The sequence below is a fragment of the Triticum dicoccoides genome, unplaced genomic scaffold (assembly GCF_002162155.2).
Source record: "Triticum dicoccoides isolate Atlit2015 ecotype Zavitan unplaced genomic scaffold, WEW_v2.0 scaffold29316, whole genome shotgun sequence".
In the NCBI taxonomy this organism is placed as follows: Eukaryota; Viridiplantae; Streptophyta; class Magnoliopsida; order Poales; family Poaceae; genus Triticum; species Triticum dicoccoides.
In genome coordinates, this window is record NW_021260926.1 from 33,775 (window position 1) to 47,026 (window position 13,252).

The following is a 13,252-nucleotide window of genomic DNA, read 5'->3' on the forward strand; positions in this document are numbered from 1 at the left end:
TGGATACTACGTCCACGAGTCCATTCGCCACACGACCTGTGAGCGGGGCGGGTACTCTGACGGACAATATGAAGTACGTAAATAACAACATTCACAATTTTATTTTATTACCTTCATTTGTGTTGAGTTTCATTCATTCATATATATATATATATATATGTATTGACCCCCTTCTTCAAATTAGATGTTTCGGAAGCGGGATGAACTCCTAGCACCAGCTCGCATGCGAGCAATTCAAGAGGAATTGGCGGCATTCTTTCTTGACCACGTGATCGCTGAAGACGGAGAATACTATGTGGACCATGAGTCCGTATGATTATATTTGTAAGAGATAATTATTGTATATATGTAGCCGGTAGTGTCGGATAGATATACGAGAACTTGTTGTTCGACCAATCTCTCGGAGAAGGAGAGGTGGTCGATATCACTTCTCTCTGTATGCATATATGTTCATGACGATCTTCTATTTCCTTTGTTTGCTTACTAGCTAGCTAGCGTGTCTAGTCCTCTCTATATGTATGTATAGTACGTAGTGTCGACCAAGCACGGACATAAGAGAGGACACTTCTCTCTACTAATTATAGCTAGCTAACACAATATATGAAACACCTAAATTAACCCCCCAAAACCCCCAAACACCCCCCCTTTCAAAAAAAAAACCCAACCACAGCAATGCTGACGCGTGGATGCCTATTGGTCCTGGTTGGTGCCACCAACCGGGACCAAAGGGTCTCCTGCCTGGGCTCCGCGCACAGGCCACGTGGAGGCCCATCTGTCCCGGTGCTGGATTGAACCGGGACTAAAGGGACAGGGCATTAGTACCGACCCTTTAGTCCCGGTTCCAGAACCGGGACAAAAGGCCCTTACGAACCGGGACAACAGGCCCTTTTTCTACCACTGATGGCAAAATGCAGACTTCAAGTGTCCAGTAGTTGCCTGGGGATAGAATCTATAGTAGAAGCAAACTGAATGATTGGCCCGCCCATCAACTGCAGCTACAATTAAGAAACGCCTAAACACATTGTTCTCCGACAACAAACCGACGGCGCTGCAGTTGTAGATAAAGAAGAAATCGTACAAGGTATGGTTAGAACTGATGTTTCAGTAGTTCATCCACTAGCCTATGTTACTTCCAACATCTGTTCGGTGCTTACTGTTGCAGCAGTACAAGGACATTTTGAGCTCCTGATAGTCTACTCTTCTGGTTCGGTGATCAGGTGGACACATGGATTGTCTAAACAGGATAAAATCTTTGTAAATGTAGTACAAAAAAGAAACAGAATCTACAATACCCTTGTAGAAACAGCAACGGCCAACTGCGTGACACATATTTATAAGCAGTGAACATCTTTAGTTTAGTTCTTTAACAACATTCATGCTGCAGATTGTTTTTCTTTAGTAATGCCCATAAATGCAACGAACAAACTATGTACAAATGCAACTAGTTCAAGGGACTCAAGCATAGATGCATCAGAGAATTACAAAAATAGATGAAACATTCCTTTCATACCCTGTTGTATGCCCAGGAAACATTGTACAGCAGCTCGACAAACTGTCAGTAAGCAAATATAACACCATGTCATGTACAGGACATGACATTGCAAAGATGGTTCCATTGCAGGAGCAAAATCCAGAAGTTTTTTTGCGAGGGTAAAAGGGATTTGTATTACTCAAGAGCCAAGAAGGTCCTCCCTAGACAGGCTAGCAAAATCCAGAAGTTGACAAGGCCAACATTTACTACTGCTAGAAATTAAGCACCACATTGCATTTGCTAGGAAGTAGTAATACAAGAGAATAACAAGTATACATATCTAAATAAGATAGCATCCATCAAGCACGATATATAATAGATGCCGCATTAGGTTGATACCAAATAGTACCAATTAAGACATCAAACTGCAGTTCCACTAAAGGTGATCTAACATAGAATCTACCTGTTTCTTACTCTTAACCAGGCAAGGCATAATAACCATAATAACTAAACGAAAGACTAGACGGGAAACAAGAAGAATTACTTAGCAAATGCATAGCCTTCTTGTCGGATTGAAATCACTATCCTTAGGAATTAAACGAAGATCTGCCGACGCCTTATGGAATCTGTTGCAAGGCCAGTTGAGAATCCAGGTTGTTGATGGTGTAGCTGGTGAGAAGGTGGATCATGGTGTAAGGACGGTCAGCGGCCAAGACAAATTTCTTGTCCTGCTTCACAAAATCTGCAGCTTAAGAGATCCTCTCTAGTTTGTTATCCTTGATGTTGCACTTGCAGATATGAGCGGATGAACCCAAATGTTGAGTGTAGTACACACATTCTGGCTCAGTTCCTGGGAACTCATCAACATCGACGGAGAAGCACCTGTGGTCACTGATGAAGATTGCATATCTGTATGTGGTCTTCAGACACTAGAGGTTACCTCTCGGTGTCAAATTGGAAAGCAAAGAGAGCCAAGACTCCCTGTGGATTCAAGATCTTCATGATGATACATATATGCCCATGCAAATCCACTAGGAAACACCGCATGCCGTACCCATGTCCAGGACAATCAAGGGAGAAAACCTCGGTCACAGGAGAAAGATTAACCGAAAGAAATTTTCCTAAGCATATAATCATCTCACGAACTACGGATGCTTCAGAAAAGCTTGCGTGGACACCACCCACGACCGCCTTTCGGAAGAAATCGTAAGCTGCTGGCTGCTTATGGTTGTATCTGACGAAACTTTCACTGTGAGGAGCTTCCGAGTAAGCCTTGCGAGATGAGTCGGAGAACACAGTGAGTCGGAGCGAAGAGCCATGGGGGAAAAGGACATCAGCGACTCCCCCCACATCAGGGGGCACGGGCGACGCGAAACGGATCACGACGCCAGTAAGAGGGTTGAGGACACGAGCGGCGTGAGGAGCGATCTTTTCCGCCATAACGAAGTAGCCGTCGAGAGTGGTAGCCACGACGTGGTAATCGCCGAGCTGCGGAAGATTCTTGTGGAGGAAGCGACAGTGTCGGTGTTCAACAGGAGCATATTCCTTGGCTCTGGAAAACCTCATCGAGGATGATCCACCGGCTCGGGTGAAAGCGGGGGTCGGAGGCGTAGCTCCTTGGATCGTCGGTGGCAGCGCGCCAGCCTGTGCAGACAGTGCGGTACTCCATGTAACAGTTGAGGTCGTTGTCGTCGAGGAAGGAGTCGACGATGCGGAAGATGAGGTCGCCCGGAAGCGTGGATCAGGGTGGACGCGGTCCGGTCCGATCCGGGCTTTGACCGAGCCAGCCTTTGGACCGGCCGCGGCCGGTTCGGTCCGGACCGGACCGAGGTGGCCAGCAAGCCTATTTTCGAGGACCGGACCGAGAGGAGCAAAGCTCGGTCAGCCCGAATGGACCGATGGCTGGGACTCTGTTTAGGCTGTTTTGTCATATTTAGACTGTAGCTATCCCTAGGAGTGCTATATTAAGCGTTTTGGCCATTATTAGCCAGTAGCTTCTCCTGGGAGTGCCCTGTTGTGCTTTTTGGCCACAATTTAGGTTGTCCAAATTTAGTGAGTGCTCTGTTTCTGTATAATGACTAGTATGGCACAACTAAATTTGGACAATGTTTTATTTGTATTTTGGACATCAAAACAATTGATTCTGAGAAGAACAATAGCAAAAAAATCACATCCACAAACATAAGGTCTTATCATCATTGAACGACACAATTACAAACTTGCAATGCAAATTTCGAGTTCATGTCAATTGACAAGTTCAACATAACAGAAATGAGAGGTTCATCTCGAAACTTGCAATAGCAATTCATAGTTCATGACTTGACAAATTCCAACATAACACAAATTCAAAAGTAGCCTTCACATGAGAAATACCACTTTGACATCCATCTCCAGAATAGCAAGATCAACATCCACATAATGAAAGTCTACAAGTAAGATAAGCAACATTCACACAAATAATATTTGGTATTGTATGACAAGTGAAACATGTAGGAAGAATAGTTACCAATCGTTGATCTCCTCCACCACAATGGGTAACTTGATGTTCTCAACATCATCCTCTTCATTCTCATCCCTCGGTTACAAGTGTTGAAGTTAAACAAATGCTCACATCACATACAACAAGACCAAAAAAGAAAGAAAGAAAAGGTAAGGAAAAGATGGCAAACATACCACCAGATTCAAGTCAATGTGAGCACCCTTGATATAACTTGCACCACAAACTAATGCCTCCAGCATAACCGGTTTTAACAAACTCCTATAGTCATCTAATACAACACAAGTTGACAAACTAGTTTGAGGATGAGAAGTTGACAAGTTTATATCCAAAGTTCAATAGTACGAGTTGACATACCTAAAATCTGGTCGTGCTGAAGGTAGATTCCGAAGACATGGAGGTAGCCGGGATAGTAAGGAACCTCCTGGCTATCTTGGCCATAATTGGGTACCTAGGAGCATTGTCTTTCCACCAACCAAGAAGATCAAGAGCCTTGTTGCGAGGGGCAACCTCATCCTCTAAGTAGTTCCTCAACTCACTCTTTGATATTCTTGTTGAACGGGACGATAAGAAGGACTGGTACCCAGCTTGAACCGGGATACTAGGAATGTTTGCAAAGGAAGATGAACTTTCTCCATTTCCAGCTTGCTTATCTTGAGCAACACATTTTTAATACAAGGCCGCCAACTCTTTCTCCACGATTTTGATCTCAGTCCTAAACCTCGCACTTCCTTCTCCATATAGTTCTCCAAAGGCCCACTCTATGTAACTCATCTTGTACCTAGGATCAAAGATGATAGCATTAGAGTGAATTAGAAAGCATACAAGTAAAAACAACAAGCATGTTAGTAAAAACAGCAACCGTTGGACTAAAAACAGCAACCATATAAGTAAAAAACAGCTATCATTGGAGTAAAAATAGCAAGCATATGTACTGTGGATTAAAGATGGTTGCGATCACCATGGCATTGTTCTTTTCTTCCCAATATCTGTCAAACTTCTCCAACAATGCTTCACCCATTTCCTTGTAGTGGTCACTATCACTAGTCATTGCATGTTTGATTGCAAGCTTGACGCCAACAATGTATGGGTGGAAGATGTTCGAAGTGGGATATAAACTTCCTGAAAATGCTTTTGTCACCTCAGCCAAACTCTCAAGTAATGGAGAGATAAGCTCATACATGTCCCACTCTGCATTTGTCGGCGCCCAAGCATAGTTGGCATTGGAACCAACATGAGAGGTCAAGGCTTCCTTATATCCACGGGCAGTGTTAATCATCTTATAGGTTGAACTCCACCTTGTTTTACAATCCAGGTGTAAATGATTACCAACTTTGACACCCAAGCTTTTGCAAGTGGCAACAAAAGTATGGAGAAGAGAAGGTGACCTCTTGAAGTACTTCACCATCTCTCTTAAGTTGTTTATCAAATTATCTAAGATCTCTGTCCCATCTTGCACGACCAAGTTGAGGATGTGTGCACAACAACGAATATGAAAATATTAGCCTTCGAAGTCCTTACCTACAAAAGAAAAAATGTATATGAGCAAAAACAGCAAGCATGTGAGCAAAACCAGCAAGCATATGAGCACAAACTTCAAACATATGAGCACAAAGAGCTTCTATATGAGCGTAGCAACAAGCATATGAGCAAAAACAACAAGCATGTGAGCAAAAACAGCAAGCATATGAGCACAAACATCAAACATATGAGCACAGAGAGCTTCTATATGAGCATAGCAACAAGCATATGAGAAAAAACATCAAGCATATGTGTAAAAACAGAAGGCATACAAGCATACCTCTCCTAAACAAGAACTTGGCCTTCAAAGCATCGATCGTACCATCATTGTTTGAAGCGTTGTCAAGTGTGATAGACATAATTTTGGTCTCAATATTCTTTCTGTCACACACGCATAGAGAGCATCCGCAATGACATTTCCTGAGTGAGGAGGATCCAACTCTATGAAAGCAAGCACACGGGTTTGTAAGTTCCAATTCCCATCTATATAGTGTGCAACCACACACATGTAAGATAAGGTTTGGTTGCTTGTGCACAAATCTGTAGTTGGACATATGGAGCTCACACCCTTTAGGAGAGATTTAAGCACCTCTTTTTCGTTCTTGTAAACCCTCATGCACTCGGCTCGTATTGCCTTCCTTCCAATGGGTTTATAATTTGGATTCACGCACTTCATTAGAATGTTGAACCACTCATGTTCAACCATTCTAAATGAATACTCATGCACACATATCATCTTAGCAATAAGCTCCTTGACGATTCCTTGGTTCTACTGAATAGAGGGGTGCATTGTTGGGCCACTTGTTGGACCATTGATTTTGTGCAGTTCAAGAGTTGTTTGGATGGCATTCCTAGCCATCTTGCCACTTAAACCTTCACATTTTAAAATATGCCTTCCAATAGTTGAGGTGCTGCCACCTTGCGTATACGCATACCTCTTTTTTGGACAATGGTTACAAGAGGCCTTCAACACCATCTCTCCAGGATGCTCCTGGCTCTTTGACCTTGTGAAAATGGGCGCAAACATCCGATGACATCCTAACATGAGCATTGGCTCTTGGCCTCTTGTTCTTTTTCTTTTTCCTTTCTCTTGCCTCCTCCTCACTAGAGACAACATGCACAAGTGAGTCCTCGGACATAGTGTCACCTTCTAGTTCATCAGCTGATTCCTTATACCCTTCTGATGTATCATCATCCGACATATCACCACTCACTTGTGGCGGGACTATAAACAGATTTTGCTCCTCATATTCCTCATCGTCCTTGTCCTCATCCATGTCCGCGTCCTCGTCCTCGTCCTCGTCGTCCTCCTTCTCCTCGTCATCTACCACCTAACACACATGAGGACACAAATAAGCAAACAACACCTATATGGTTATATGGAAATATGGCTACATCAAGCATCAAGTAAAGCAATCATACAATATTTGATGCATGAGGCAGCTCGGAGCAGGTTGCGGAGCCGGCGGCAGCGGCTTCCGCGGCACGCACGCCGGCACCGGTGCGGTTGGGGAGGCGCGGAGGAGGTGGAGGGTGTTTTTTTAACCTATAAATCAACTCTCCCACTGGGGCATTGGGAAAGTCTTTCGCCTTCCCAATCTGCACCTTAGGCTTCCTCTTCTTCCTCGAAACCGGCGGAGGCAGCGCCAAATCTTGCCTAATTAGGTAATTCACGATCTTCTCCTTTGCCTTCGCCTTCACATTCTCCTTACCGGCACCCTTTCCCTTCTCATTCCCCTTCTCCGTCACCATTATCTACAAAAAACAACACATAATATCTGCAGTCAGTACATCAATCAAGTGCAAATAATTCATCTTCTTCCTTCTGTAGCATAGAAAATCATCTAGTACTAGTGCAAATAAACATAATTATCTACTGAATCATCTCAGTTTTGTGAGGGTTACCGGTTAGAGACAGATTACCTCTTCCTCTTCATGGCGCTCGGTGAGGAACCAGGGAAGGACGGACCGACGGCGTGCTGGCCTTGCTGCCTCCCCAACGTACACGTGCTCCTCCAGCTCAGACTCGGACGAGATGGCGCCGTTGGTGAAGGGAGAGGCCGCGGGCAACGGCGCCGTCGCCTTAGGGTTAGGGTTAGGGATAGAACAGAGGAGGAGGCGCTGCCTCTGTTTGTGAGGAGAGCTAGAAGGAATCGAGCGAGGAGGGGGAATGGAACGATGGGAGGGGGGTTGCTTGGCTCAGTGGCTCGGTGCCTCGATCTATTGGACAGGTGATGGGCCTTGCGCCATTGGTCCGCTCGGTCGGCCCAGTTAAAGACCGGACCGGACCGAACTTTTTTCCGTCTCTTTTTTTGGGCTCGGACCGGCATATTTTCCTATCGGGGCTGGACCGTACGGGCCGGTCCTAAACGGGCCACGAGCAGGCCGCAAAGCCCGCTCGTGCCGTCCAGGCTGACCCGTGCAACACAACCATGTCGCCGTGAATGCACAGGGAGCTCGGGAGATGGGTCGACTTGCAGTGGTGGAAAACATGCAGGAGAAGTCTCCCACAGCCGTAGACGTGTGTCTCCGTGACCTCTGCTACGTGCGGCCACGGGGGCAAAACTATGGTCCTGGCGCCCTCTCTCTCTCTCTCTCTCTAAGGAAACGAAATGAGCTCTGCACCAGGGTGGATCGTCGGACGCAATATCTTATAGGCGAAGGAAGGAAGGAAGGCACGCACATGACTGGCTGTAAACGAAGAAACCTGCTGAGGGTTTCCTAATGGAAACGGAAAGTGGGCCCACTGCCTATTACAGTTGAAAGAGTAATGTATGACTAGCTTGAAGACTTTCCCTTTTGCTCCCTGTAATTAATGTCGGTGAAGACTGGATACAGTTTAGAGACAAACCAAAATGGTGTGATTTCATTTGCTGCCCTAGGGCATCATAAACTGATGTGCTGGTTAAAATGGAAAATATAACCAAAACGGAACACAAATTCATATAGTAAACTATCCGTGAAAGTATTTCACAGAACTAAACCTTCAGGTAGCGCCCAACGCTAGGCGCTATGCGTTGTGTTGTAGCGCCATTCTGGCAGGTGCTACATACCTAACCATATGTAATAATGTAGTCAATACATTTTTTGTAGATGGTCATGTGATTAAAAAGTGTTCAATGATTTTTTAAATGTTCATGTAATAAAAAATCGAGCATCACAGAATAATGTAATTAAAAAAGTGTGAGACACATTTTTTTTCGAAAAGGGGGGCTTCCCCGGTCTCTGCATCAGACAGATGCATACGGCCACATTTATAAATAAATAAAGTAGTTCAACAATGTCTTGCAAAGTGCTGCAACAAAGGATACTGGCTCACACAGAGCAAGCAAAATAAAACAAGGCCCAAAAGCCACAACCGGCTGGCATAGTAAAGAGAGATAGGTAAACTGCGCGCCTATCCTATTACATGACCGCCATCCAAACCGGTTGAATAAATCCCGCGCTACCATCTCCCACCAGACAGATTTAGTAACCAAACACGCCCTGGCCTCCGTCGGAGTGAGTAATGACCACGTACGGATTAGCGCAGTAGCCCGGAAGAGAACCTGCAAAAAATGAATAGTTGTTGTTCTGTTAAAAGCCAAGTCATTTCTGCAGTTCCAAATTGCCCATAACAACGCACATGCTCCCACACGAATTTGTCTAGCTGTTTCGGCCTCTATACCAACCAGCCACGAAGTGTGAGACACATTCTTAAAAAAAATCATATAATTGCAGATTTATTGAATGGGACGCTCGGCAGTTTGGTGTCAGAAGAGGGGATTAGATGGGACGAGCGGGTGACAAGACACATGAGATGTGAGGGCGATGGAGTCAAATTATGGGTCATGCGGTATTGGGAAAGTACCAGAGGAGTTGCAACCCCCATTATACGATGAAGTTGGAGCGTTTTTTTGTGTGATGAACTATTGGACCAAGTAACCGTTTTTCTATGGTTCGAGTGGTAAGGCGGTGCGCTTGTTGACATTTCCTTCCCATCGGCTCGCTCTAGGATGCACTATATCTGTAGCATAAGTTACTGTGAATTGTTTGGCAAGCTACATTTATCGTTGTTTTATTCTTGAATCTTGAAAATAGATGACAAAAATTAGTTTGAAAAACGGTGAAGAAAGAGATGCCTTTGTGTGTCTCTAAAATGGAAGTAGGTATACGCGGACATTTGGATATGCCTTTTACACATACCCTACAAAAATTGGATAGATAATGATCTGCATCCATATAAGGTAATTTGTTAGAAAAACCTTTTTCCCGATATACACAGTCGCTGCCCCGCTCTATTACCCTATTTCCTGATATACACAACCTTTGGGCAAAATTTTCGAAGAAGTGGTAAAGCCCATCCAGATCCACGCACACACAGCCGCGGCTCTATTGCCCTTTCCGGCTTGTGAAGTCCAACCCCTAGAATTACGGGTTCTTCCACACCTGCCACTCAGACGGCGGTCTCCGTTTCAGCAATCAGTCCAGGGGAGCCGCCTCTCTGGTCGACGCTTCGCTCCCTTTCCTTCGCGGGAGCTACGCTAGGGTCAAGCTCAAACAATTCTCATTTGCAAATGCTGGGAATCGCAAGAAGACGAGGAATGCAATTATATCGTGTGCAATCCTATGACGGACAGTGGACCGTGTTGCCTCCTATAGTATGGCAGGATGAAGAGGATGATGAACCTGCGCATGTCAAACTGGCACAGCCCTTCCTGGCTTTTTTTACGCCGCCGTTCCGTTCCGCTTTGTGGTGTTTACACCCATGGTAGAGTTGCACGACGATGCGGCGATATACTCATCCGAAACTGGGCGATGGACTCGGAACAACCGTGAGTTGGGGGATACCAGGGAGTATCCTCCTTTTACTGCAGAATGTGACTTTGTGAATGGCATGATGCATTTTATGCATTTGGTGATCGAGGAACCTATTATAGCTGCAGGGGACTCAAAGGGGGATGTTTGTGGGGGAAATTGCTCTCCCGGAAGGAATGGAAGAAGCAGGTCTGGTTATAGCTCAATTGGATACTCTCAGGGGAAATTGCATGCTTGGTATATGGTTCCTTATTATTACCAACTCTTTGTGTGGGTACTTGAGGATTATGCTAGTGAAGTGTGGACCCTAAAGCATATTATTGATGGTCCCCAAATGCTTGGAAGGGAATATGACGAAGAGGACAAGACCTTTAAGTATGAGATGTTTGCAATTCATCCCGATCATAATTTGATTTTCGTTACTGACTGGAAGGAGGTGAATCTGTCGTATGATATGGATAGCTGGGAAGTGCATCTTATGTGCAATTCTGGAGATTTCATGGGTGGTTTACCTTATATTCCCTGTTTCACAGATTTGGTTGGCGGATGATTGCTGAAAGTCCTTGCTTCTTCATGCATTTAACATGGTGGAACAAATGCCTTTGTAAAAACTAGTCGTTGGGTGTGCGTGCGTATGCCTAATGGTCTAGTTCCGTGGCAGCATTCCAAAACATGCTCTTCAGGTGCATGCCCTTTTGTGGCTTTGAACAATGTTGGTTAGCTTTACATATTTTGTAAGCGACAAGCGATCCAATGGATAATGCGTAGTTGTATGAATGATCTAGTCCCTTATATATTTGCTTTTAGGTAATACTAATTGCTGTTGTCACTTGATATCTGTTATTGGTGGCTGAATGTAAACAGATCCTAGTTTCATTTATGAATCCTTCATGGCCTTCCATTGATGACGTTAAATAATATGGAGCTCTTTATATGGAACTCCTTTTATATAGATTGCACAATATGCAGCCTAACATATCTAATGAACATCATCATTTTTCATTATTTTATTCAGTAGAGAAAACAAAATAATTCTCTTTGTTGCCACGACTATTAAGCGCTCTTAAGTGTGCGGTTCGTTGCCTACTACTTAAGCACCCCTGGTGTGCTCCTAATCTTGTGTTTTGATTGAGTTTTCCGTCAGATCATGACCAATATTTTCCTACTATAATTCTTACTATATTGTTGAATTTCTAGGCTGTTGTCAAACTAAACCTATTTTGGAAGAATCTTAAGATTTTTGTTGACCATGATGTAGCTTAGTACATAATTTTGTCGTCAACTACCCAACATTCTGAACATTGTATTGAGTGCACAATGAATTCTGAACTTCTCACTCTGAGTGGGTCTTTGCCATGGACCGGCAAAATTAAATGGGTAAAAGAAAAACAAAGTTATGCCTTATCAGGCATGACATGTAAATCTAGCGAAGGTTACTGCATGATTGGATTCTGGGCAAGCGCTTGCCTTGCCTCACAAAGCAAAGAAGCGAGGGGTTTGGTTCCCCGGCAACTCATCACGTTACCCGCAGTTTCAAGTTTTTTCCTCGTTTGTGTGAGCAAGCCAATTTGGCTAATATCCGTTGGCAAGGTTTTCCTTGCCCAGCGAGGTGAGCGGGCGAGAGATCCAAAGTTGCTAATTTGTTACTAGAAGCTGAGCTTTTATCACCATTCCTTAAAATAAATATCCACATCAGGTCAAGGTTTTCGAGTTGACGAGTCAACGAGTCAATGAGTCAGTTCTGTTAGCAACTAGTCGAGGTATTTGAGCTGACTTCTAGTTACGACTCATTGACTAGTAGTTCTACTCGAAAACAGGGCATCAGATAAGTTATGCTGCTCCTGTCAGTTATTTCAAAATATTAATATGGACCTGCCATTTGTAGATAGTATGTACTACCTTCTGTTATTGCACCCAAAGTCCATGGTGTTAGCTTAAAATGATGTATCACTATACTACATAGCATTACTGGTCACTACTCACTTTGGTTCCTATAATTATCTTTGGACACATTCCTATAGATTCAAAAACTACAATCACCTTTACCAGGTTGAAAGCATTTAAGTGTAGAAATACAGTAGTAAACAATTTCTTTTATTTTCTCAACTGGCAAATGCTTTGAAACAGATTCTCAGACAAAGACGCTAATAGTGAGAAGAGCGGAGGGATTTGCAATCCGGACTTTGATGACCCATCCAGAATTAAGCTAGGCATTAAGAAAAAATAAACAGTTACTCACTCCGATCCAAATATGAATTCTTCTATCTGCTATAACATGATATCTAAATTCCTGACATCCTTCTTAGTAATCCATATTACCCATCTAATTAATAAATCTGATGTAGATAAGAGCAACTGGTTTGCTGTCTAGGATTACAGGCTACTAATTACTAGTATTATTTAGATGAATTCGGGATAAGTGATATTTGCTCATATATTCTGCAATTTTTCCCACAATCAATAATGCAGCAGTGGTTACTCACTTTGCTCTTTGCAACTTTAGACAGATAGCAAGAAACGGAAAGGTGCGGTAACACCCGGGGGTCCCGAACCTCCTTTATCTGGCCACTCAACCTCGATGAGACGGAAAGGTTCGGTAGCACGTGGGGGTCCCGACCCCCTTTTATCTGGCCCTTCACCAATAAACGGAAAAATGCAGTAGCAGGCAAGGTGCAATCTGCCTACGAATGAACAATGTGAGTATAGGCACAGATTCGTTTTAAATATTGTCAGGCTCCCACGGGTAGCTCTCCTAAGCCTGCTAATCAAACTTCTGGTACAGGACCTGGCGAAAATCTCTATGGGCTAGCTGCTTCCCGGACGGTGCTGATAACCAGGTGCCTAGACAACCGGGTGCTGAAAAACCAGTCTCACCTCCCAAATATTTATTACATCGGAATTTATTCTTTGTTTCCTTTTTGCAGGGAAGAAATTTATTCATCTGCTATGTAATCTATCAATATCTT

At 43.9% G+C, this 13,252-nt stretch overlaps 1 pseudogene; it reads right to left on the reverse strand.

Moving 5' to 3' along the window:
- Positions 1 to 2,088: 2,088 nt before the first annotated feature.
- On the reverse strand, positions 2,089 to 5,376 carry LOC119345785 (annotated as a pseudogene).
- Positions 5,377 to 13,252: the final 7,876 nt, after the last annotated feature.